This window comes from Tamandua tetradactyla, chromosome 1 (assembly GCF_023851605.1).
Source record: "Tamandua tetradactyla isolate mTamTet1 chromosome 1, mTamTet1.pri, whole genome shotgun sequence".
NCBI classification, from domain to species: domain Eukaryota; kingdom Metazoa; phylum Chordata; class Mammalia; order Pilosa; family Myrmecophagidae; genus Tamandua; species Tamandua tetradactyla.
In genome coordinates this window covers 147,546,360-147,568,409 of record NC_135327.1, presented here as the reverse complement: position 1 = coordinate 147,568,409, position 22,050 = coordinate 147,546,360, and the positions used below count along the sequence as shown (strand labels likewise).

The window sequence follows — 22,050 nt, the reverse complement described above, 5'->3', positions numbered from 1 at the left end:
CTGCTAGTTTTGAGTGGGAACCAGAACAAGAGGTGATCTGAGACAGATCCAGGCTGTTGTGCAAGCTGGTCTGCCACTTGGACCATATGATCCAGTAGATACAATGGTGCAGGAAGTGTAAGTGACAGATAGGGATGCTGTCTAGAGTTTTGGCAGACCCCTATAGGAGAATCACAAAGCAGACTCTTAAGATTTTGGAGCAAAGTCTTACCACCTGCTGCAGATATCTAGTCTTATTTTGAAAAACAGCATTTAGCCTGCTACTGGGCCTTAGTAGAGACTAAATGCTTAACCATGGACCACAAAATTACCTTGAGACCTGAGCTGCCTATCATGAGCTGGGTGTTGTCTCATTCATGCACAGCAGCACTCACTCATAAAATGGAAATGGTATTTTAGACATAGGTCTTGAGCAAGTCCTGAAGGCACAAGTAAGTTACATGAGAAAGTGTTCCAAATGCCCAAGACCCCCACTCCTACCACATTACCTTCTCTTTCCCAGACAAGAGCTATAGTCTCTTGGGAGTTCCTTACAGTCAGTTGATTGAGGAAGAGAAAACTTGGGTCTGGTTTACAGAGGGTTCTGCATGATATGCAGGGACCACCTAAAAGTGGACAGCTGCAGCAATACAATCACATTTTGGGATGTCCTTAAAGGATGTGGTGAGGGGAAATCCTCCCAGTGGGGGATCTAAGCAGTGCACCTGGTAGTTCATTTTGCTTGTAAGGGGAACTGCCCAGAGGTGTCTTTGTATACCAACTCATGGACTGTTGCTAATGGTTTGGCTGGATGGTCAGGAACTTGGAAGGAGCATGATTGGAAAACAGGTCTGTGAAAGAGGTATGTGTAGACTTTTCTGAATGGACAAAGAACTTGAACATATTTATGTCCCATGTGAATGCTCACCAGAGGGTGACTTCAGCAGAGGAAGGTTTTAATAATGAAGTGAATAAGATGATCCTGCCTGTGGATACAAGTCATCCTCTTTCCTCAGCCCCTACTACCATTGCCTAATGGGCTCATGAACAAAGTGGGAGTGGTGATGGAAATGGAGGGTATGCATGAGCTCAGCAACATGGACTTCCAAATCACCAAGGCTGAGCTGGCTATAGCCACTGCTGAGTGCCCAAACTGGCAACAACAGAGCCCACAGTCAGTCTCCACTATGGCATCATTCCTCAAGGTGATTAGCTTTCTATCTGGTAGTAGGTTAGTTACACTGGACCATTTCCATCATGGAAGGGGCAGCAGTTTGTTCTAACTGGAATAGATATATACTCCGGATATGGGTTTGCATTCTCTGCTTCTGCAAAAACTATCATATGTGGACTTACAGAATGCCTTATCCACCATTGTAGTATTCCACACAGCATTGCTTCTGATCAAGGAACTCACTGCAGAGCAAATGAAATGCGGGAATGAGCACATGCTTATGAAATTCTCTGGTCTTACCATGTTGCCCGTCATCCAGAGGCAGCTGGGATGATAGAATAGTGGAATGGCCTTTTGAAGACCCAATTGCCATGCCAGCTAGGTGACCGTATGTTGCAGAGCTGAGGCAATGTTCCCTAGAGAGATGTGTATACTCTGAATCAGCGTTCACTCTGTGGTGCTGTTTCTCCCATAGCCAGGATTCACAGGTCCAAGAGGTAGAAATGGGAGTGACACCACTCACTATCACCCATAGTGATCCACTAGGAAAATTTTTCCTTCCTGTCCCTGAAATCTTAAGCTCTGCTCTTCTACAGGTCTTATTTCCAAAAGAAGAAGTGTTCCTTCCAGGAGACACAATAGTGATTCCATGGAACTGGAAGTTAAAACTGCCACCTGCTGATTTTGGGCTTCTCATGCCACTAAATCAACAGGCATGAAATGGTATTACTATTCTGTCTGGGATGATTGATCCTGACTACCAAGGGGAAGTATTACTGCAACTACACAATGGAGATAAAGAAGAGTTTTTCTAGAATACAGGAGATAACCTAGGCGTCTCTTGGTACTGCCATGACCTGTGATTAAAGTCAATGGAAAACTGCAACAACCCAATCCAAGCAAGATCCAGAAAGGGTCCAGAAAGTTCAGGAATGAAGGTCTGGGTCACCCTACCAGACAAAGAACCATGGCCAGTTGAAGTGGTTGCTATAGATAAAGGGAATATGGAATAGGTAGTAGAAGGCAGTGCTAAATATGGACCAAGACCACACGACTAGTTACAGAACCGAGACTGTGATTGTATGAATATTTCCTCCCTGTTTTGTTATGGGTATGTTTGCATTTGTACAGGACAAATATCTTGTTTCCTCTTATCATATGACATAAGTTGTATTGTTCATGTTTTAGTATTTAAATCATAGGATATGAAGTTTAAGAGTGAATGCTACCTAGGGACTTGTACCCTATTCTGGAGAGATGTAATATGTTTCTGGTTGTATGCAGGACAATTGAATATTGTTAGGTGAAACACATGTCTGATAATGTGTTCTATTTGAAAATGAAGCATGTTTCAAGGTGGTGTGTATAGCTGCCAAGTTTACAAGGGGTGGACTGTGATGGTTAGGTTCTGGTTTCAACTTGGCCAAATGATGATGCCCGGTTGTCTGGTCAGGTAAGCACTGGCCAGAGTGTTGCTACAAGGATATTTCATGGCTGGTTGATAAACCAGAAGGGTTATATATTAAGTCATCCATCAGTTGATTGCATCTGTGGCTGATTACATCTGCAATCAACTAAGGCGTGTCTCCCACAGTGATATAATCCAGTCAATGAAAGGCTTTTAAGGAAGGAGAGAGACTCTTTCACTGCTTCTTCAGTCAGTGAGCCTCTCGGGTAAGTTCATCTGACCCTTTATTGGAGCTACCAGCTTCACAGCCTGCCCCATGGATTTTGTACTCTTCCATTCCCATGGTTGTGTGAGACACCTTTATAAATATCATATTTTTAGATTTCTCCTGTTGGATGTGTTTCTCTAGAGAACCCTGACTAACACAACAGATTAAATAGGGAAAAAAACAATATAACCACAACAGGGCTCCTTATCTCCCTCAAATATCACCCCCTCATGCTGCAAGAAGGAATCTATTCAAATCTTAAATTTGACCATATTATGCTTTTGCCTTAAAATTTGACAGGGTGTCTGATCATTTAGAGGTTCAAGTCTAAGCTCAGCTTCAGCTCTTATCCAACTCTGTGTCACATTTCCAGTACCAACAAAAAGTACAGTTCATAGTTGCTCTCATGCCTTATAGGATGCCTGCTTTATTTATATTGTTTCCTACTTTATTGCCTTTGATTATGATGCACCTGCTCTCTGGAAAACACTCTTGCTTTTTCTTCTCACCTCTATCACCTCTACTACCACTGTCTACCTTGCTAATAAATTCATCCTTTAAGACTCAGCTTAGAAGTCCTATTTCTCAGGAAGCTACTTCTGATACTTCTCAGGAAGCTACTTCTGATATTACCTTGGGCATATCTCTATTTGTGTTCTTTCCACTCTAGTACCATAGTTATCTAACTTTACACAATGAGCTAGCTCCATGAGATCTCTTTAATATTTTTACCTCCAGTAAATAGCTTGGTGTAAGGTACAGACTAGGTTTTCATTATATGACATTTAATCAATGAATCTGACTAACTCATTCAATATGCACTCATCAACTAGTTACTGAGTACCCTCTAATGCCAGGCATAGGTGATAAGGATCCAGTAGTGGACAAAACATAAAGTCCACATCTTCACATTTTCAAACTATATACAGGTAATTATTAGTTTTCCATTGTTGCCAAAAAAAATTATCTCAAGTTTAGTGGCTTAAAACAACTCAAATTTATTATCTCACAGTTCTGTAGGTCAGAAGTCCAGGTGGAGTCAGCTGGTTCCTCTTCTTCAGGTCTCACAAATCAAGGTATCAGTTGGCCTGGGTTTTTATCTAAAAGTTCTGGGAGGCAATGTGTTTCAAAGCTCATTCATTTTGCTGGCACAATTCCATCTTTGCAGTTGTAGGGCTAGAGGTCACTGTTTCCTTGCTGGCTATCAGCCAGGGACCTTTCTCAGCTCCTTAAGGCCACATGAATTCCTTGTTACATTCCCCCCCACACACACACACACCTCCCAATCCATCTTTTAACCTGCAAAGATGCATAGTGTCATGCTCATGCCTCAAATCTAAGTTCCCTTCTGCTGCGTCTCTTCTGTTTCCAGCCTGAGAAAGGTCTCTGCTTTTAAGAGCTCAGGTGACTGGGCCAACCCAGATAATCCAGGATAATATCCCTATCTTAAAGTTGGTAATTTTTTAATTGTGAAAAATATAATATATACACAAAAAAGCAATAAATTACAAAGCACACCACAACAATTAATTATAGAACAGATTTCAGACTTTGGTATGTGTTATAGTTCCACAATTTTAGATTTTTCCTTCTAACTGCTCCAAGATGCTGAAGACTAAAAGAAACATCAATATAATAATTCAGCAGTCAAACTCATTTGTTAAATCCTATCTTCTAACTCCGTCTTATGCTTTGCTCTTTCTAAAGTCGGTAATCTTAATTACAAGTGCAATATCTCTTTTGCCATGTAGTGCAACATATTCACAGGTTCCAGGGTTTAGGACGTGGACACTTTGGGGAGGTCATTATTCTGCTTACCACAGTAATTTGAGTTCTATGATTATATTCTGATACATCCCTTACCTCAGGTGATTTGGATAAATACCTCAAAGCAATATATCTACATTTATTTTCATTATAACTTTTAGTTGGTTTGAACAATGAGGAGATTGGAAGTTCTTTGAATAAGTTATTATGAACCAGACCTTAACATAAAGGTCTTGATGGATAGGTTGACTATGGATGGAGAAAGGAAAGATCTAAAATAGATTGTATAAAGAAGTTAGTAAATCTTGTAAATGGACTGAGCACAGCTAGTAAATGATACAGGAGCAATGTGGATGTCTATTTTATCCAGTTGCAGAAGGATACTGAGTTGAACAATACTGTATTTGACATAGTTTCAGGTTTGGATGTTTTCCTCAAGGCATAAGTCTTCTATTTTGTTTGAAATGAACACAAATGCTCTTTCTTTTAAAATGTTTGCCCAATGTCAAAGAATCATGAATGGGTTTTATATAGCTTGTCAGACTAGTATTCTCATTAAAATTAAAAATCAATTCAATCATTCAGAGTTTTGGAGAGTCTACTATTTGCTAGTCATCATGCTAGATTCTGAAGGTACAATTATAGTTACATTACACTCCTTGCCCTTAGGAATTTCATGGGCGTATTAACAAATTATACTTCTGTGAAGCAAGGGCAGTATGAGACACATGCACAGGTGGAAGAACTGATTTACCCTCCGAAATAGTAAGGTAAATGTGCTGGTTTGAAACTGTCATATACCCCAGAGAAACCATGTTTTTAAATCCCCATTCGATATTGCTGGGTAAGAGTTTGTGATTGTTTCCATGGAGATGTGACCCACCCAGTTATGGGTGGTATCTTTTGATTAGGTGGTTTCCATGGAGATTTGTCTCCACCCATTCAAGGTGGGGTCGCTTATTGGAGCCATTTAAGAAGGAACCATTTTGGAAAAAGCTTCAGTGCCATCAGAGCCTACACAGCCAGAGACTTTCTGAGATGAAGAAACAAAATGGCCCTGGGAAAGATGTTGAGTGAGAAGCCAATGACCCCAGCAGATACCACCTATGTGCCCTCCCAGCTGACAGAGGTGTTCCAGACCCAGTGGCCTTGTTTGAACCAAGGTATCTATCTCTGGATGCCTTAGACATTTTTATTGCCTTAGAACTGTAAACTTGCAACTTAATAAATTCCCTTTTTAAAAGCCATTCTGTTTCTGATATATTGCCCTCCATCAGCTTTAACAAACTAAAACAGTAAGGCTTTCCTGCATCTTGAAGGACAAATCTTTAAGAAGACAGAGTGAAAGACAGGGTGAGCCAATAGAATATGTAAAGGCACTGAATATGAAAAGGCATAAGGTATTGTGGGGAATTACAGGTATTGCTGGAAGGTAAAGAGCAAGGAGCAAGTATGAAAGTGAATTCTGGATTACTGGCAGGGACAGAACCAATCATCATTTGTGTTTTCTTCTGTGGAGATGAAGTGCCAGGAGAAACTCTTTAAGCAGGGAAAAGACATGATTGGATTGGCACTTTAGAAGGATGACTGGCTGCACAGAAGAAAATGACTTGGGGTTGATGGCTAATTACAGGCCTGAAAATTTGTTGATTTTCCATTCTTGAGGAGCAAAGATGGAAGCCTGAACCTAGAGTGGAAGTAAGAATGTAGAGCAGAGGAAAGGTTCAAGAGAATTTGCAGTAAGAATTGTCAGACTTCATGATTGATTAAAGGTTTGGAGGTAGTGACGTGGGGAAGAGGTAGGGCAAGAGGGTACATAGGACTTGAAAGTTACCTGAAAATTTCTGCCATGGGAGGAAAATCTGTGTATTAGCAATGATTGACTAAATTAGGGAATAAAAGAAAACAAGGGGAAAGGGATGGGGAGGAACATCTCTCAAGATTTAAGTTTATTCCTCACTCTAAATTATAATTTGGGCATACATCTTTTAACTGTCATGTAGTTAAATACGTAATGCCTGGATTATGTACTGCTAAAGTTTACCCACATTATAATGTACACAATCTATTCACTCGATCCTCCAGAGTTTAGCAAGCTGGTGTCACTCCTTATTTTTAAAAATTTAATAGTATCAGTCTAATACCCAACATCTTTGGCGACTCACATAATTCCCTTCCTTGAGGACTTTACAACAACCTTACAGGGGCTAAAGCATTGACTATGTGAGTTAGAAGAAGAGCCTAAAGGGCAAGCCTATAAAAGTCTTCGTAGTTTTTTGAGGTTGCAGTCTAGCAACGACTACTTTTGTACGTTTCCTGACCCCAACTCAATTGCAAATACATGTCAAGAGAGTCAAGGAAGTTTTAAAATTAAGCAAGAAGTGGCTAACTTGTTTATTAAATTTGGAATACATTTTATTTTCCTTCTAGTTGTTATTCAACATAATGGAAAGGAGAGGAAGTGAGCTAAGTAAGCCACAGAGCAAATGGGAATAATTATAAACTAGCAGCAACATGGAAGGCCAGGATAGTAAAATTTTTCATGACAGTATAGCGCAGGGGTCCACAAACGTTTTCTGAAAAGTGCCAGATCGTAAACATTTTAGGTTAGTGGGCCCTAAGGTCTCTATCACAACTACTCAAATTTGCTATTGTAGTAGAAAGCAGCCATAGACGATATGCAGAGGAATGGGCATGGCTGTGTTCCAACAAACATTATTTATGGACATTGAAATTTGAATATCATATTTCCATGTGTCACGAAATATGTAACTTTATTTAAAAATTTAAGCCATTCTTAGCTCACAGAAGTCCCAGGGGCTAGTTTGCTGACCACAACTTAGCGGAAAATGTCAGAATTAGAACAAAAATAAAGTGTATGACATTTTGCGTGGCGGTAAATGCTATTTTCACAAGCTAACTTTCAATATAATGTACGTGATGGTGCTTTTTTTGTAATAGTCTGAGTGACCACGCCTAGGAATGGTGACAGCCAATGGTTCGGGCCACAGCCCGCAGCGCGCAGCCCCCAGTTCTGAGAGCTGGGCTAAGCGCCGGTATAGTCTTCAACGGCGAGGAGACAGAGGCTTAGCTCAGCTGAAATGATCTGGCGGTTCGCAAACAAGGAGGCCTGCATTTCGTTTTGAGGCAGGGAACCCGGAACATAAACAAGCTCACTAGCTTAAGCGCCCGGGAGAGACCTTAAACGCTTAACGTTCGCCACCATCAAGCCAAGCCCCTTCTGACGCACGCCCGTGCACCCAAGTTAGTTTCCCACTGGCCTCCTGCCTCGCCCTTTGTCACGCACTATTGCGCATGCCTCGGCAGTAGTTGGAACGGCGATTGATAGGTACGTAGAAGCCAAGGGTAAGCGGAGGAACTGCGCTCCTGGGAACCAGTGGACTCGAACTTCCTGTGCGCCACTTCCGTTGGGGGCGGGGCGGCCTGAGGAGGTGGTGCCTAGGTCGCTGCTTTTCTGTTTGGGTTAGAAGCTCAGCGGATGTAGTCTGGCAGGAGTAGTTGCTGGAGTCGGAAAGAGGTGAGACCCTACTGTCACCGAAGTATTTGTGGCCTGTATTCTGGTTATGGATTGGGGTGGGGCGATACGAGGCAGCCTGGGCCCTCGGGGCAAATGTCTAGCCCTCCAGGTCTTCCTATTTCTGTTCACCTGTTCTGAGAGCACTTTTCACCCGGCCCGGAGGAGGTCTCAAGACCTTCGGGTGCCGCGCTGAGTGGCAGCCCTTTCCGCCCTTTCCACCCGCGTGAGTTTTGTTGTCTCGGAAGCGCAAATTGTTTTGGTTTTTCTAGTCCCGCCCTGCCCCTCCTTTCCACCCGCTTGACTCCCAGCCCAGTTTCCCACCGTCTGGCTGGCTTTCCTGAGCTTCAGGTTCTCCAGCAGTTCATTGTGATAGGTCTCAGGCCGGTTTCTCTTTTCTACTTCATTCTCGACTATTTTTGTCTGTGTGCTCCTCTTGAGTACACTTTTTGATATTTTTATCAGCGATTTTTTTTTCATCCCACTCATACTTAATCCTGTCCTTGATTGCTGTTGCTTAAGGTACTCAGGTGTGTTCTTTGTGAAAGATGAAGATACATGAATCATCGTGTTGCAGTGTTTCCTGCCCCTATCTCTATCATTTCTGTCATTATCCTGGGAGAAACTTGGTTTCCACGCCTAATATAATGATAACTTTAATGAAAAGTGGTGACTCTTAGGAAGAAAATTTAAAAAGATGGGGCATAAGAGAATATCATATAATTCTATTTAAAATAGTGTTTTTACTTTCAGTAAAGTTTGGATCCTGGTTTTACTTAATTGTTAGGATTGCAGAAATGAGAAAAGTGTGTTTTCAGTGCATTAAGAAATATTAGTGTAGTGAAATATTAAGAATTAAAAGTTTAGAAAATATAATAAACTATTAACTGAGAGCTTATGTCTCTTACATATGTGAGGCAGTTATTGTAGCTATTTTGTATTTCAATATAGGAACTTGTTTATTTTATAATTTCTTTTACTCAGTGAAAATTTTTTCTTACATCGATCTGGCTTTCTCTGTCAAAGCTAAATTAAAATCTTGTAAACAATGTCCATTTGGGCCCATGATGTTGAATGAAAGGATCAGTTTCACTAGTTTATATTGTCACTTGCTTCATTGCAAAGTTAATACAAGTATACCCCACTAATGATAGAGGAATTCTGCTGAATCATACATATTGCTTCAGTTTGAGGGACATGTATTTGTGAAAGGTCAGAACTCTTAAACCTAGACATTTTCATGGCCTGTCATTTCCTCACCTCATTCTTTATCCTGTTGAATTTGTATTTAACTTTGTAGATCATCTATTGCTTCTTAAAACTTGCTCCTGTGTTGGTTTCCATAAATGTGAATTTTTTTCCAGGATGTCTTTTCTCCTATACTATGTTTCCTTGGAAGATTTTTCTTTCTTTTTCTGGGTGACCCTCAAGCCTCTACATTATTTCCCTCTAAACCAGGTTTTTAAAATTTAAATCCCAAGTCATTTTTGTATGTCTTCAAATATCCTGAAGTTTCATGGAAAATATAAAAGGCAACTCATTTTTCTCTTAGGTTAAATTAGCCCCCTTCCCAGTTACATCATATTCATAAATGTCCTTCTCTCTGTGTCTGATTTAAAACCTTACACTTTTCCTGAGGCTTCTCTCTCCTTCCCTAATTCTTGTTTGTCACGAAGTCCCATATTTTGTTGTTGTTTATTTTTGTTATTTTCCCCCACTTTCAAAGTGTGGCTTAGAGTAGCCCTCTTTTCCAGTCTGTATTACCTGAATTCATTCCCAGGTCATCTTAGACCTGCATTATTGCAATAACTAAATCAAGTCCTCTATATATTCGTTGTTTCCTACTTTAGCTGAGCCTTTTATCATTATATATAATTATATTTATATCTTCTTATTTGAATGTCTTAAATTGCTTTCTTTCCTTTCTTTTAGTAATGTAGGCCTGGTATATCATTTTTCCATCCCTTTAATTTCAACCTTTCTTTGTCATAGCTAGCATGTGATTGGATTTTTCATTTCTAAAATTTTGCCTTCTCTGTTCACTCTTTGGTACCCTACTCTTTTTGATTTCTTTATTTTTGTTCCTTCTGTTATGTCTTTGAATATTTTAAACCTACTTACTTTCTATTATTTCTACGTCTTGGTTATATTTTTTCCTGTTGACCATATTTGCTGATGCTCTCTCAAGGTGATGGTTCATTTCTTTGCATGTTTTGTAATCTTTGACTGTGAGTTTATCATCAGTTGTGGTTGCTTACTAGAGGAGTCCTGGTTGCCCTGAATTGTGGGGGTATCCTTACATGGTGGTTTCAGTTGACTGTCTTGGGGGGGCCCATGGGATTCATCAGTTCTGACCAGTTTTTTTTTTTAATAAGGTCTCTGTACCATGAGGGTAGTATGACTGGAGATCCAGGCCTGGAGTTCCTCTAGAACTTGGAGATTACCTGCTTTTGATTTTGAGTGATGGCTTTTTATCCAAAAGTACTTTAAACTATATTTTATCAAGAATTTTTGTGTTTTGGGGATTGAGAGGCTTTTCTGTTAGCTCAGTTTAATACGTTTACTGCAAGTTCTAAGAAATTTTGAAGAGACAGTAAGGAAGGCGGACAGCTTCAGCTCAGGTCTGGTTGCTTCTTTTCTCTTCATTCCTTTTCATAAAATACATTATTGACAGTTTCATCTTTAATTTCTTAAAGGCAAGATTTATAAGACCCTTCATCATTTGGCCCAAAATATCTTTTTAGTATCATCTGCCTTTCCCTCATAAAAATCGGTTTAGATCCTGCAGTTTCTGCACATACTGTGTATTTAGAATTCTCTCCTTCCTTCCCTTCTCATCTTCATCACATAACAAATTCCTTTTCTTTGCCCAGTTTTTCACCTTTTTTTCACGTCGCATATCTGCTTTCACCTTCTCTCTTTACATTTTTGCTCTTTCTAATTACAGAGATAATACTTGCTTATTTAAATAACTCAGATTATAAAACTAAAAAGTAAAGGCCTTCTCTTCATTCTCTTTTGGTTTGTTTATCTGTTCACAAGAATAAATAAACCACTGGGTATTTATCTTTTCAGAATCAATCTTTCTCTCTCCATACACATATATGTGTGCGTGTGTATGTACATATATTAGTGTCACAGAATTAAATCATATATATATATAGGGTTTTTGTTTAATAAATATATATCTATATCTCCATGTATGTATGGTATATTGTACTGCCTTTTTTGACTCTACTGTGTATGACACAGATCATCTAGAGATCATCTAGTTCCTTTTTTTTTGTTCATTCTCTCTTTTTTTTTTAATTTTTTACTTTTTTTATTGTATGGTATCACATATATGCAGAGCAAAGATATAAAAAAGCAATAGTTTCAAAGCATTCTTCAACAAGTAGTGACAGGGCAGATCCCAGAGTTTGTCAAGGGCTGCCATACGCTACTCTAATATTTTTCCTTCTAGTTGCTCCAGAATATAGGAAGCTAGAGGGCTTGAATTTTTTTTATCATTATAGTCAACTTTTTTGTGTGTGTGAAAAATAATATATATACAAAAAAGCTGTAAATTTCAAAGCACAGCACCATAGTTAGTTGTAGAATATATTTCAGAGTTTGACATGGGTTACAACTTCACAATTTTATGTTTTTACTTCTAGCTGTTCTTAAATACTGGAGACTAAAAGAGATATCAGTTTAATGATTCAGCATTCATATTCATTTATTAAATCCTATCTTCTCTGTATAACTCCACACCATCACCCATCGACCTTTCCACCCGTGTCTTTAGGGGTGTTTCAGCTATGGCAATTCTGAATTTTTCATATTGGACTGATCTATCACTATTAGGGGATAGGGAGATGGAGCTATCTGATGTTCTGGAGCGGCTGGGCTAGGTTTCAAGACTAATCTTGGCCAGAGACCCTTCTGGAAGTTGTAGGTTTCTGGAAAGTTACCCTTGTGCATGGTACCCTTGTAGAATCGTATATGTTGCCCTAGGTGTTCTTTAGGCTTGACAGGAGTGGTCCTGGTTGGGGGTTGGCAAGTTATGATAGGTAGCAAGGTCTAACTGAAGCTGGCATAAGAGCAACCTCCAGAGTAGCCTCTTGACTCTATTTGAACTCTCTCTGCCACTGATACTTTATTAATTACATTTCTTTTCCCTCTTTTGGTCAGGATGGAATTGTTGATCCCACAATGCCAGGTCTGGATTCATCCCTGGGAGTCCTCTCACACGTCACTAGGGAGACTTTCACCCCTGGATGTCATATCCCACTTGGGGCGGGGGGCAATGATTTCACCTGCCAAATTGAACTTAGAGAGACTGAGGCTACATCTGAGCAACAACAGAGGTCCTCCAGAAGTAACTCTTTGGCATGCCAGTAGGTAGTCTAAGCTTCTCCACTACCTACATAAGCTTCACAGGAGTAAGCCTCATGATCGAGGGCATGCCTTATTGATTTGGGTATGTGTAAAGTTTAATAGTTCCATAGTCTTTCTCCCATCCCTCAGGGGACTTTGCCAATAGTTTTTGATTATCTGCTTAATATATTCTAGGATGTACCCAGGCATCACAATAATCTATACAGGATTAAAGGACCTCTTATTGATGCTCCCTGTATTTCAGTTGTTCAAATGAGCTATAAGATACGTTAGATTATGCACTACAGAAAATTTCAGTTCCAGACCAAATGAACCTTTCTTCCAATGGTCTCAAACAGTATGTGTGGTTCTAAAATATAGACACTCTCTCCCTTACCCTATGTTCTGAATTACTTTAACCCCAACCTGTTCGGCTTCGTTCTTATCTCTGAATTCCAGGTTATATGTATATAAAACAACCTCTCAAAATCCAGAAATAATAATCACCACTCCTGACTTAATGTGTCTGCTCTAAAAGCTTACAATCTAGACTCCAGTTCTCTTATAAGCATTTTCTAAACGTGACCATATCATTCTTGTTCTTTTGTTTCTGGCTTATTTTATCTCACCAAATGTCCCACATATTCATTCACATTGTTGCATGCCTCATAACTTTGTTCCTTTTTGTAGCAGCATAAACTTCTTTGATAAGTATAACCATCGTTCACCAAACGACTTCTCTGTCAGTGCATCCTTCAGCCACCTGCATTCATCGAGCATCATGTAGATGGCCCAAAGTCCACAGTCTTTCAACATTCTCTATTTTAGATAATTTCATTATTCCCAAGAGGAAGAAAACCAATAAACACACCCTTGCCAAATAGGAAATCTAAACCTCCTTTTAACTCTTGTCCCTCACCCCACCTCTGTGGTTGCTGTGGTAGTGCTAATGGTCTCGTTTTGAACATAGCTCATAGCATGCAATAGCAGTTTTCCCCCTGTACCCTGGACTTAAACACTCTTTGTACAAGAATCATATCTTTGAAGTAATTCTTGTGAGAACTAATTCATATTTCTAGTGTTAATCAGTGGGACACATAGGTCTATACAACCCCTTTTAATCTTGTTCACCTTTGATATGGTAATATTACTTGTAGACCCACTAGAGAATCACCTTCACTCCTATCTATTCCCTTACATTGGAGTTCAACCTTATTAGCCGACTGTTCACCCGTCTCTAGCTTCTATGTATTTCTAAGTTCCCTGTATTTTGTATTATAAGCCTTTGATTATACCTTTATGCTGGTCATAAAAATGGAATCAAATAGTATTTATCCTTTTGTGTCTGGCTAATTTAACCCAGCATTGTGTCCTCAAGGCTCATCCATCTTGTCATGTGCTTCAGGAAGTCATTTTGTTTTACTGCTGCATGATATTCTGTGCTGGTTTAAAAAGATGTAGGTACCCTAGAAAAGCCATGTTTTAATCCTAATCCCATTTTGTAAAGGCAGCCATTTCTTCTAATCCCTATTTAGTACTGTATGCTTGAATTTGTAATTAGGTCATCTCTTTAGAGATGTGACTCAGTCAAGAGTGGTTGTTAAGCTGGTTTATGCGGAGACATTCTGGATGGATCTTGATTAGTTTACTGGAATCCTATAAAACAGGAAACATTTTGGAGAAAACCAGAGATTCAGACAGAGCAGAGAATGTTGCAGCACCAGGAAGCAGAGAGTCTACCAGCCAGCGACCTTTGAAGATGAAAAAGTAAAACGCCTCCCAGGGAGCTTCATGAAACAGGAAGCCAGGAGAGAAAGCTAGCAGATGACATTGTGTTTGCCATGTGCCCTTCCAGCTGAGAGAGAAGCCTTGACTGTGTTCACTATGTGCCCTCTCACTTGATAGAGAAACCCTGAACTTTATCAGCCTTCTTGAACCAAAGTATCTTTCCCTGGATGCCTTTGATTGGACATTTCTATGGACTTATTTTAATTGGAACATTTTCTCAGCCTTAGAACTGTAAACTAGCAATTTATTAAATTCCCCTTTTTAAAAGCCATTTCATTTCTGATACATTGCATTCCGGCAGCTAGCAAACTAGAACAGATTTTGGTACCAAAGGAGAGTAGGGTACTGCTGCAGTTTGCAAATACCAAACATTTTGGAATGGCTTTTTAAATGGATAAGGGAAAGATTTTGGAGGTGTTGTGAGGAACCTGATAGAGAAGGCCTAGAATGCTTTGAAGCGACTGTTGGTAGAAATGTGGACTCTAATAATACCGTTGATAAGGCCTTAGACAGAAAGGAGGCACGTGTTATTGCAAATTGGAAGGAAGGCGATCCGTGTTTTAAAATAGCAGATAATCTGGCAAAATTGACGAGTGGCTTTGGCTGGAAGGCAGATTTTAAAAGCCATGATCTTGGATATTTAGCAGAAGAGATTTCAAAATTAAATGTGGACAGTGCAGCCTGGCTTCTCACAGCTTATAGTGAAATGCGACAGAAAAGAGAGAGGCTGAGAACTGAACTCTTCGGTACAAAGAAAACAGAAATTGATGTTCTGGAAAATTCTGGGCTTCCAGGAAGGGAAACCCCAGAGAATATTGACCCATGTGAGGATTTGGCCAAATGTGGAACCAGTCTCTGGAGATGTGACTCAATCAAGAGTGGTTATTAAGCTGGATTATGTGGAGACGTTCTGGGTGGGTCTTGATTGGTTTACTGGACTCCTATAAAAAAGGAAACATTTTGGAGAAAGCTGGAGATTCGGAGAGCAGAGAATGCTGCAGCACCACGAAGCAGAGAGACCACCAGCCAGCTACCTTTGGAAATGAAGAAGTAAAATGCCTCCTGGGGAGCTTCATGAAACACGAAGCCAGGAGAGAAAGCTAGCAGATGATGTAGTGTTCACCATATGCCCTTCCAGCTGAGAGAGAAGCCCTAACTATGTTCACTGTGTGCCTTCTCACTTGAGAGAGAAACCCTGAACCTCATCGGCCTTCTTGAACCAGGGTATCTTTCCCTGGATGCCTTTGATTGAAAATTTCTATAGACTTGTTTTAAATTGGGACATTTTCTCAGCCTTAGAACTGTAAACTAGCAGCTTATTAAATCCCCCCCCCTTTTTTTTTTATTAATTAACGGAAAAAAAGAAGTTAACCCAACATTTAGAAATCATACCATTCTACATATGCAATCAGTAATTCTTAACATCATCACATAGATGCATGATCATCATTTCTTAGTACGTTTGCATCAGTTTAGAAGAACTAGCAACACAACAGAAAAAGATATAGAATGTTAATATAGAGAAAAAAAAGAAAAGTAATAATAATAGTAAAAAAAAAGACAAACAACCAGACAGACAAAAACAAACAAACAAAACAAACAAAAAACAAAAACAAAACAAAAAAACCACAAAAACCTATAGCTCAGATGCAGCTTCATTCAGTGTTTTAACATGATTACTTTACAATTAGGTATTATTGTGCTGCCCATTTTTGAGTTTTTGTATCTAGTCCTGTTGCACAGTCTGTATCCCTTCAGCTCCAATTACCCATTATCTTACCGTTTCTAACTCCTGCTGGACTCTGCTACCAATGACATATTCCAAGTTTATTCTCGAATGTCGGTTCACATCAGTGGGACCATACAGTATTTGTCCTTTAGTTTTTGGCTAAACTCACTCAGCATAATGTTCTCTAGGTCCATCCATGTTATTACATGCTTCATAAGTTTATCCTGTCTTAAAGCTGCATAATATTCCATCGTATGTATATACCACAGTTTGTTTAGCCACTCGCCTGTTGATGGACATTTTGGCTGTTTCCATTTCTTTGCAATTGTAAATAACACTGCTATAAACATTGGTGTGCAAATGTCCGTTGGTGTCTTTGCCCTTAAGTCCTTTGAGTAGATACCCAGCAATGGTGTTGCTGCGTCGTATGGCAATTCTATATTCAGCTTTTTGAGGAACCGCCAAACTGCCTTCCACAGTGGTTGCACCATTTGACATTCCCACCAACAGTGGATAAGTGTGCCTCTTTCTCCGCATCCTCTCCAGCACTTGTCATTTTCTGTTTTGTTGATAATGGCCATTCTGGTGGGTGTGAGATGATATCTCATTGTGGTTTTGATTTGCATTTCTCTAATGGCCAGGGACATTGAGCATCTCTTCGTGTGCCTTTTGGCCATTTGTATTTCCTCTTCTGATAGGTATCTGTTCAAGTCTTTTTCCCATTTTGTAATTGAGTTGGCTGTCTTTTTGTTGTTGAGTTGGACAACCTCTTTATAAATTCTGGATACTAGACCTTTATCTTATATGTCATTTTCAAATATTGTCTCCCATTGTGTAGGCTGTCTTTCTACTTTCTTGATGAAGTTCTTTGATGCACAAAAGTGTTTAATTTTGAGGAGCTCCCATTTATTTATTTCCTTCTTCAGTGCTCTTGCTTTAGGTTTAAGGTCCATAAAACCGCCTCCAATTGTAAGTTTCATAAGATATCTCCCTACATTTTCCTCTAACTGTTTTATGGTCTTAGACCTAATGTTTAGATCTTTGATCCATTTTGAGTTAACTTTTGTATAGGGTGTGAGATACGGGTCCTCTTCCATTCTTTTGCATATGGATATCCAGTTCTCTAGGCACCATTTATTGAAGAGACTGTTCTGTCCCAGGTGAGTTGGCTTGACTGCCTTATCAAAGATCAAATGTCCATAGATGAGAGGGTCTATATCTGAGCACTCTATTCGATTCCATTGGTCGATATATCTATCTTTATGCCAATACCATGCTGTTTTGACCACTGTGGCTTCATAATATGCCTTAAAGTCCGGCAGCATAAGACCTCCAGCTTCGTTTTTTTTCCTCAAGATACTTTTAGCAATTCGGGGCACCCTGCCCTTCCAGATAAATTTGCTTATTGGTTTTTCTATTTCTGAAAAATAAGTTGTTGGGATTTTGATTGGTATTGCATTGAATCTGTAAATCAATTCAGGTAGGATTGACATCTTAACTGTATTTAGTCTTCCAATCCATGAACACGGTATGCCCTTCCATCTATTTAGGTCTTCTGTGATTTCTTTTAACAGTTTTTTGTAGTTTTCTTTATATAGGTTTTTTGTCTCTTTAGTTAAATTTATTCCTAGGTATTTTATTCTTTTAGTTGCAATTGTAAATGGGATTCGTTTCTTGATTTCCCCCTCAGCTTGTTCATTACTAGTGTATAGAAATGATACAGATTTTTGAATGTTGATCTTGTAACCTGCTACATTTCTGTACTCATTTATTAGCTCTAGTAGTTTTGTTATGGATTTTTCCGGGTTTTCGACGTATAGTATCATATCATCTGCAAACAGTGATAGTTTTACTTCTTCCTTTCCAATTTTGATGCCTTGTATTTCTTTTTCTTGTCTAATTGCTCTGGCTAGAACCTCCAACACGATGTTGAATAATAGTGGTGATAATGGACATCCTTGTCTTGTTCCTGATCTTAGGGGGAAAGTTTTCAATTTTTCCCCATTGAGGATGATATTAGCTGTGGGTTTTTCATATATTCCCTCTATCATTTTAAGGAAGTTCCCTTGTATTCCTATCTTTCGAAGTGTTTTCAACAGGAAAGGATGTTGAATCTTGTCAAATGCCTTCTCTGCATCAATTGAGATGATCATGTGATTTTTCTGCTTTGATTTGTTGATATGGTGCATTACATTAATTGATTTTCTTATGTTGAACCATCCTTGCATACCTGGAATGAATCCTAGTTGGTCGTGATGTATAATTCTTTTAATGTGTTGTTGGATACGATTTGCTAGAATTTTATTGAGGATTTTTGCATCTATATTCATTAGAGAGATTGGTCTGTAGTTTTCTTTTTTTGTAATATCTTTTCCTGGTTTTGGTATAAGGGTGATGTTGGCTTCATAGAATGAATTAGGTAGTTTTCCCTCCACTTCGATTTTTTTGAAGAGTTTGAGGGGAGTTGGTACTAATTCTCTCTGGAATGTTTGATAGAATTCACATGTGAAGCCGTCTGGTCCTGGACTTTTCTTTTTAGGAATCTTTTGAATGACTGATTCAATTTCTTTACTTGTGATTGGTTTGTTGAGGTCATCTATTTCTTCTTGAGTCAAAGTTGGTTGATCATGTCTTTCCAGGAACCCGTCCATTTCATCTAAATTGTTGTATTTATTAGCGTAAAGTTGTTCATAGTATCCTGTTATTACCTCCTTTATTTCTGTGAGGTCAGTAGTTATGTCTCCTCTTCCATTTCTGATCTTATTTATTTGTGTCCTCTCTCTTCTTCTTTTTGTCAATCTTGCTAAGTGCCCATTAATCTTATTGATTTTCTCATAGAACCAACTTCTGGTCTTATTGATTTTCTCTATTGTTTTCATGTTTTCAATTTCATTTATTTCTGCTCTAATCTTTGTTATTTCTTTCCTTTTGCTTGCTTTGGGATTCGTTTGCTGTTCTTTCTCCAGTTCTTCCAAGTGGACAATTAATTCCTGTATTGTTGCCTTTTCTTCTTTTCTGATATAGGCATTTAGGGCAATAAATTTCCCTCTTAGCACTGCCTTTGCTCCGTCCCATAAGTTTTGATATGTTGTGTTTTCATTTTCATTTGCCTCGAGGTATTTACTAATTTCTCTTGCAATTTCTTTTTTGACCCACTCGTTGTTTAAGAGTGTGTTGTTGAGCCTCCACGTATTTGTGAATTTTCTGGCACTCCGCCTATTATTGATTTCCAACTTCATTCCTTTATGATCCGAGAAAGTGTTGTGTATGATTTCAATCTTTTTAAATTTGTTAAGACTTGCTTTGTGACCCAGCATATGATCTGTCTTTGAGAATGATCCATGAGCACTTGAGAAAAAGGTGTATCCTGCTGTTGTGGGGTGTAATGTCCTATAAATGTCTGTTAAGTCTAGCTCATTTATAGTAATATTCAGATTCTCTATTTCTTTATTGATTTCTGTCTAGATGTTCTGTCCATTGATGAGAGTGGTGAATTGAAGTCTCCAACTATTATGGTATATGTGTCTATTTCCCTTTTCAGTGTTTGCAGTGTATTCCTTATGTATTTTGGGGCATTTTGATTCGGTGCATAGATATTTATGATTGTTATGTCTTCTTGTTTAATTGTTCCTTTTATTAGTATATAGTGTCCTTCTTTGTCTCTTTTAACTGTTTTACATTTGAAGTCTAATTTGTTGGGTATTAGTATAGCCACTCCTGCTCTTTTCTGGTTGTTTTTTGCATGAAATATCTTTTTCCCAACCTTTCACTTTCAACCTATGTTTATCTTTGGGTCTAAGATGTGTTTCCTGTAGACAGCATATAGAAGGATCCTGTTTTGATTGGGGAATTCAGTCCATTAACATTTAGTGTTATTACTGTTTGGATAATATTTTCCTCTACCATTTTGCCTTTTGTATTATATATATCATATCTGACTTTCCTTCTTTCTACACTCTTCTCCATACCTCTCTCTTCTGTCTTTTCGTATCTGACTCTAGTGCTCCCTTTAGTATTTCTTGCAGAGCTGGTCTCTTGGTCACAAATTCTCTCAGTGACTTTTTGTCTGAGAATGTTTTAATTTCTCCCTCATTTTTGAAGGACAATTTTGCTGGATATAGGAGTCTTGGTTGGCAGTTTGTCTCTTTTAGTAATTTAAATATATCATCCCACTGTCTTCTAACTTCCTTGGTTTCTGCTGAGAAATCTACACATAGTCTTATTGGGTTTCCCTTGTATGTGATGGATTGTTTTTCTCTTGCTGCTTTCAAGATCCTCTCTTTCTCTTTGACCTCTGACATTCTAACTAGTAAGTGTCTTGGAGAACGCCTATTTGGATCTGATCTCTTTGGGGTGCACTGCACTTCTTGGATCTGTAATTTTAGGTCTTTCATAAGAGTTGGGAAATTTTCAGTGATAATTTCTTCCATTAGTTTTCTCCTCCTTTTCCCTTCTCTTCTCCTTCTGGGACACCCACAACACGTATATTTGTGCGGTTCATATTGTCCTTGAGTTCCCTGATACCCTGTTCAAATTTTTCCATTATTTTCCCTATAGTTTCTGTTTCTTTTTGGAATTCAGGTGTTCCATCATCCAAATCACTAATTCTATCTTCTTTCTCTTTAAATCTATCATTGTAGGTATCCATTGTTTTTTCCATCTTTTCTACTTTATCCTTCACTTCCATAAGTTCTGCGATTTGTTTTTTCAATTTTTCTATTTCTTCTTTTTGTTCAGCCCATGTTTTCTTCATGTCCTCCCTCAATTTATCGATTTCGTTTTTGAAGAGGTTTTCCATTTCTGTTCGTATATTCAGCATTAGTTGTCTCAGCTCCTGTATCTCATTTGAACTATTGGTTTGTTCCTTTGATTGGGCCATATTTTCAATTTTCTGAACGTGATCCGTTATCTTCTGCTGATGTCTGGGCATTTAGTCAGATTTCCCTGGGTGTTGGACCCAACAGGTTGAAAGATTTTTCTGTGAAATCTCTGGGTTCTGTTTTTCTTATCCTGCCCAGTAGGTGGTGCTCGTGGCACACATTTGTCTGCGTGTCCCACCAGTAAAAGGTGCTGTGGGTCCTTTAACTTTGGGAAACTCTCGCTGTGGGGGAGGTTCGCCAGCTGAAGCGGCTTGGAAGAGTACCAGCCTGCCCGGGGGTCCGAACACGGGGAGGGTCACCGGCCTCCGCAGCCCGGGAAAGCGCCCGTCTGAATCTCCTAGTCGGCCCGGGGCGCCAAGCGTGGCGGAAGGGCACCAGCCGCCGCGTCCCGGGAGAGTGCACCGTTCCCAGCTGTACCGGGGATTCACGTGCTTGGAAGGGACCCCCCCCGGTCACCGTTCTCCACGGCCTGGGGTCCTCCAATCCAATTCTCTCAGTTGGTCCAGGGGGCCGTGCGTGGTGGGGGCGCCAGCTGCCACGGCTTGAGAGGACCGCCTGCCCAATTCTGCCAGCTGGCACGGGAAGGAGGAGGGGAGGGACTCCGGCCGCTTGCCACCCCACCCGGGGAAGCCCATGCCCCTCGACGATCTCACCAGAGTGGGTTCTCCTGGCCAGTCAGCCGTTCCAGTATGGGGTACGCTGTCTTTTTGATCTCCTGTTGTGGCTCCGGGAGCTGTTTTGTATCTTTTCTACTCCCCTTGTAGCTGTTCTGAAGGAGGAAAGGTGAGGATGGCAAGGCTGTCGAGGACGGTGGCAGAGGAGCCGGTGAAGGCGGAAGAGGGCACGGTGGTGGTTGTAGAGCCGCTGGAGTAGGAGGAGAAAGGGAAGGACAAGATGGCGGATGGAGAGCCGCCGAAGCAGTTGGGGAAAGAGAAGGGCAACCTGGTGGCAGGAGCACCGGCAGAGAAGGGGGAAGAAGAGGGCTAGATGGCAGCGGGAGCGCCGGCGGAGAAGGGGAAAGAGGAGGGCTAGATGACAGCGGGAGCGCGGGCGGAGAAAGAGGAAGAGGAGGGCTAAATTCCCCTTTTTAAAAGCCATTTTGTTTCTGCTGTATTGCATTCCGGGGGCTAGCAAACTAGAACATATTCCATTGTATGTATGTA

General features: G+C 39.9%; 1 protein-coding gene across 4 annotated transcripts in view; it reads left to right on the top strand.

Annotated features, from left to right (window-relative positions):
• PNPLA8 (patatin like domain 8, phospholipase A2) overlaps nucleotides 1–22,050 on the top strand; it is an 85,552-nt gene that overhangs the window by 308 nt on the left and 63,194 nt on the right. For 3 of the 4 annotated variants that reach the window (XR_013178513.1, XM_077167534.1, XM_077167704.1), the window contains exon 1: nucleotides 8,010–8,134. The exons of the other annotated variant lie outside the window; for it this stretch is intronic. The gene's annotated coding sequence lies outside the window, so the exon portion shown is untranslated. Of the gene's footprint in view, nucleotides 1–8,009; nucleotides 8,135–22,050 lie in introns of those variants that run through there. 4 annotated transcript variants of the gene reach the window in all.